Below are 6000 nucleotides of genomic sequence, written 5' to 3' on the forward strand. Positions count from 1 at the left end.
TTTAATCTGAAGCATGGCCAGTGCAATTCAGGGATATTACAGCAACAATCTTCATTACAGTACAGTCTAAGTTTCTTGAGCAACTGGCTCCAGTAACAATACAGTAGTTTCTTCACAAGGCTCAGTATTTACAGTCTCTTCAGTAGCATAATTCAACATAGATTAGATCTCTTAGCAGCACACTTCTATGCATACACAACCACAGTCTTTTCCTTCACAAGGACACAATAGTACACAGCATTCTTTATTCTGCATGGAGATGAAGGGGGGGGAGGGTTTGATGAGGGAGATGATCCCTGTGACACAATTCTTTCCAGTCTTTATCTTCCTGCCCGATAATACTCTGCACTGTTAGTTCAGGGAGTTTATCTGACCTGGGTTTAGTTTCTCTCTTGTTCTGAATCCTGTTCAGTTGCCTTCTGTCAGATAGAGATAACACACTACCTTTCTCTTCGGCCTCAGAAAGACTACCATACAAGTTCCCCACACCACAATCCCCCTGGGGCTCTGCTAAAACACTCCCTGTGTCCTGTGACTGTGTTAACCCCTCTAGTTGCTGGATGCTTCTGAAGCACAACACTTCCTGTCTCCTGTGCTTGTGTTATTTCTAACAGTTGCTGGATGCTTTTACAGCAACAGCACTACTTCAGCATTTCAACTCACCTTCCTCAAGCTCTCAAGTGAGAGCAAAAATAGGTTAGACCCTCTTTGCAGTCTCCTGCTAATTTAAATTACCTGTGCCAAATGGGAAGAGTGCTGGTCCAAGAAAGGGAAAAGAATATGCAATGCAAAAAAAAAAAAACAACCATGGATCACACCTCCAAAAAATCATACATTTGATCTAACGTCTCTCGGCAAAAATATATATAACTCCTTTTATGTGGTGTTGGTGCAGTGTGTTGGCCATTGTTGCTGTGGTTTTGTGCTTGTGGGGCAGCGCAGCCTGGAGTCATGGGCACTCAGTCTTGCAGCATGGGTGCTGTGAGGCACCAGGCCACCCACCCTGCTGGTGCATTGTCACTGCGGCGGTGGTTGGCGCATGACGCCGCTCCTTTTAGGCAGGAAATGTTAGGACCCACTACGAGGTTTGCCGTGACATGGCAGTGGGCTTCATACAGTCTGATCAGAATGTTAAACTAAGAACCTCATGTTCAGTTTTATATATTTTTGCCGAGAGGCATTAGATCAACGTATGTTTTTGGAGGTGCTGTCCACTTTCTTTTTTCAGCATATTCACACAGGTACCATTCCTCCAGTATTCACTGGGAAAATACTATTGTGGTCACAAAATGACAGTGTTCATGAAGCAGAGCTGGGCTATGTTAAGGTGGCAAGGGTTCCAGAAGTGACAAGGTGCCGGGCTGAGACGGTGCAAGTATCTGTATATACACACACTGCACAGCACCACTTCTCCTGTACTGTATATACACTGCAAAGTACCACTTCTCCAGTAATGTATATATACACTGCACAGTACTGCTCCTCCTGTTCTTTATACAGTACAGACCAAAAGTTTGGACACACCTTCTCATTTAAAGATTTTTCTGTATTTTCATAACTTTGAAAATTGTACATTCACACTGAAGGCATCAAAACTATGAATGAACACACGTGGAATTATATACTTAACAAAATAAGTGTGAAACAACTGAAAATATGCCTTATATTCTAGGTTCTTCAAAGTAGCCACCTTTTGCTTTGATGACTGCTTTGCACACTCTTGGCATTCTCCTGATGAGCTTCAAGAGGTAGTTACCGGAAATGGTCTTCCAACAATCTTGAAGGAGTTCCCAGAGATGCTTAGCACTTGTTGGCCCTTTTGCCTTCACTCTGCAGTCCAGCTCACCCCAAACCATCTCGATTGGGTTCAGGTCTGGTGACTGTGGAGGCCAGGTCATCTGGCGTAGCATCCCATCACTCTCGTTCTTGGTCAAATAGCCCTTACACAGCCTGGAGGTGTGTTTGAGGTCATTGCCCTGTTGAAAAATAAATGATGGTCCAACTAAACGCAAACTGGATGAAATAGCATCCTGCTGCAAGATGCTGTGGAAGCCATGCTGGTTCAGTATGCCTTCAATTTTGAATAAATCCCCAACAGTGTCACCAGCAAAGCACCCCCACACCATCACACCTCCTCCTCCATGCTTCACGGTGGGAACCAGGCATGTAGAGTCCATCCGTTCAACTTTTCTGTGTCGCGCAAAGACACGATGGTTGGAACCAAAGATCTCAAATTTGGACTCATCAGACCAAAGCACAGATTTCCACTGGTCTAATGTCCATTCCTTGTGTTCTTTAGCCCAAACAAGTCTCTTCTGTTGGTTGCCTGTCCTTAGCAGTGGTTTCCTAGCAGCTATTTTACCATGAAGTCCTGCTGCACAAAGTCTCCTCTTAACAGTTGTTGTAGAGATGTGTCTGCTGCTAGAACTCTGTGTGGCATTGACCTGGTCTCTAATCTGAGCTGCTGTTAACCTGCGATTTCTGAGGCTGGTGACTCGGATAAACTTATCCTCAGAAGCAGAGGTGACTCTTGGTCTTCCTTTCCTGGGGTGGTCCTCATGTGAGCCAGTTTCTTTGTAGCGCTTGATGGTTTTTGCAATTGCACTTGGTGACACATTCAAAGTTTGCCCAATTTTTCGCACTGACTGACCTTCATTTCTTAAAGTAATGATGGCCACTCATTTTTCTTTACTTAGCTGCTTTTTTCTTGCCATAATACAAATTCTAACAGTCTATTCAGTAGGACTATCAGCTGTGTATCCACCAGACTTCTGCACAACACAACTGATGGTCCCAACCCCATTTATAAGGCAAGAAATCCCACTTATTAAACCTGACAGGGCACACCTGTGAAGTGAAAACCATTTCCGGTGACTACCTCTTGAAGCTCATCAAGAGAATGCCAAGAGTGTGCAAAGCAGTCATCAAAGCAAAAGGTGGCTACTTTGAAGAACCTAGAATATAAGACATATTTTCAGTTGTTTCACAACACAAGTATATAATTCCACATGTGTTAATTCATAGTTTTGATGCCTTCAGTGTGAATGTACAATTTTCAAAGTCATGAAAATACAGAAAAATCTTTAAATGAGAAGGTGTGTCCAAACTTTTAGTCTGTACTGTATATACACTGGACAGTACCACTCCTCCTGTCCTGTATATATACACTGCACAGTACCACTCCTCCTGTCCTGTATATGTACACTGCACAGCACCACTCCTCCTGTCCTGTATATATACACTGCACAGCACCACTCCTCCTGTCCTGTATATATACACTGCACAGTACCACTTCTCCTGTCCTGTATATACACTGCACAGTACCACTTCTCCAGTCCTGTTGTCAGGGAGGCGTCAATATTGGTTTAGTATTTTCAATATTACTATGGCCAAATAGAAATAAATATTGGAAAACCTGTTTAAATTGTTTATCCCAAGTACGCTAATCCCCTCTTCTCTGGATAGGGGACAACTGTCCAATCGCTGGAGATCCGATGGTTGGGACTCCCATAATCCCGAGAATCGGAGCTCTGTAGGGGACCATGTAAATGGAGCTGTGGCCGATCATGCGCTCTGTGGCGCTATTCTCATGCGGCTCTTCAAATAACTCCTTTTAGGAGAGTGAGGGGCACGACAAAGCAAAATTCACTGATTGGGGGGAATGAGTGTTAGGATACTTGCACACGATCAGCAATTGCTGCAGATTGCACGCAGCGCAATTGCTCTGCGTGCAATCCGCAGAGGCCAGATGTTACAGCATAGTGGATGGGATTAGTAAAAATCCCATGCTCACTATGCGTCTCCGTGCTCCTGCGGATCACCCGCGAACACGGACATGCGGCGTGTCTTTCCAGACCGCAACATGTCAATTACTCTTGCGGAGACGCCAGTCTCCGCAAGAGAAATTATATCAGTGCAATGTATAGGATGCGGTGAATCCGCATGGTTCAATGAACAAATGTGGATTCACCTGCATGCAGCGCTCAAGCGTTCAAAGCGCTGCCAATACCGACCATGTGCACATACCCTTATAGTATGTGGGCTGGTGAGGTTTGTGTGGCAGGGCTGCTTTTTTGACCCAGTCCGACCCTGACTGCAATACACGCTGCCGGCCAATCAGAGGCCAGCAGCTGACATGCAAACCGGGGCGCATGGCAATGACGTTACGCACTCCCGTCGCACCGTGAAGTCAGTTGCTGGCTTCCAAAGAGGATGCCCCACAGCAGGGGAGCGCAGGAAAGATGAGTATTTATTTAAAAATCAGTGGCCATACTACTATGGATGACTATGGGCCATGCGTTATACATAATGGATGGCTATGGGCCGTGCATTATACTTTATGAATGATTATGGGCCATGCATTATACTTATACATCGTACTTATACTTTATGGAGAACTATGAGCCATACATTATACTTTATGGATGACTATGGGCAGTGCATTATACTTTATGGATGACTATGGGCAGTGCATTATACTTTGTGGATGTCTATGGGCCATGCATTATACTGTATGGAGGACTATGGGCTGGGCATTATACTGTATGGAGGACTATGGGGAGTGCATTATACTGTATGGAAGACTATGGGCTGTACATTATACTGTATAGATTGCTATGGGCCATGCATTATACTGTATGGAGGACTATGGATTGTACATTATACTATATGGAGTACTATGGGCTATGCATTATATTATATGGAGAACTGTGGGATGCCTTATACTATATGGAGGACTTTGGTAGGGGAGTTATAATATATGGAAGACTATGGGGAGTGCATTATACTTGTGCTATGGGGCCCCATGACTTCTATGTACGCCCCTGGTGAGTATAATGGTTTCTTTTTTCTATATATTAAAGAACAGCGGCAGAACGAGGGACATATATACCAGGATGGGGGATATATGTACCAGGATGGTAGCCAGGATAAGGGACATATACCAGGATGGGGCCAGGGTGAGGGACATATATACCAAGATGGAAGGTACATATATACAGTACAGACCAAAAGTTGGGACGCACCTTCTCATTTAAAGATTTTTCTGTATTTTCATGACTATGAAAATTGTACATTCACACTGAAGGCATCAAAACCATGAATTAACACCTGTGGAATTATATACTTAACAAAAAGTGTGTAACAACTGAATATGTCTTATATTCTAGGTTCTTCAAAGTAGCCACCTTTTGCTTTGATGTCTGCTTTGCACACTCTTGGCATTCTCTTGATGAGCTTCAAGAGCTTCAAGAGGTAGAATAATGATTCTAGTGGTGAATGTAGTGTATTCATGTACAGATGGTAGTTCTGGTGATGTACTCATGTACTTATGGTGGTTCTGATGGTGTATTCATGTACTGATGATGCTTCTGGTGATGGTTTCCTGTGCTGATGGTGGTTCTGGTGCAGTATTCATATACTGATGGTGGGTCTGGTGATATTTTCCGGTGCTGATAGTGGTTCTGGTGCTGTAATCATGTACTGATGTTGGTTCTTGGGCAGTATTCCTGTACTGATGTAGATTGTTGCTGTAGACATGTACTCATGATCTTTTTTATGCTATATTCATGCACTGATGATGGTTTTTGTTCTGTATTCCTGTATTGATGGTGGTTCTGATGATATATTCATGTACTGATGGTTGATCTGGTGCTGTATTCATGTACTGTTTTTAATTCTAATTTCTAATCCTCCACACATGTAGTAGATGTCCAGATGACATGCTATATGGTTATGTTAATAAAGTATTGTACGATCACACAAGTTAAGGATCTCTACATTTGTATTTATGTTATTAGCATTAAACCTTTGTATTTGAAAACCCCCATCACTGCCATTTTATCTCTTTTGTGTCACAGGTTGCGCCTCATAGGAGAAAACGGTTTCTACTACATACTACAATACTATAGTATTGCAGTACATAATATAAGCTATCAGACGATAACAGGTTCAAGTACCCTAAGGGAACTAAAAAATAAAAGTTTTTAAAAATATGAAAAA

This window comes from Phyllobates terribilis, unplaced genomic scaffold (assembly GCF_046119375.1).
Source record: "Phyllobates terribilis strain yellow unplaced genomic scaffold, ASM4611937v1 Scaffold_11__3_contigs__length_659146591, whole genome shotgun sequence".
Taxonomy (NCBI): domain Eukaryota; kingdom Metazoa; phylum Chordata; class Amphibia; order Anura; family Dendrobatidae; genus Phyllobates; species Phyllobates terribilis.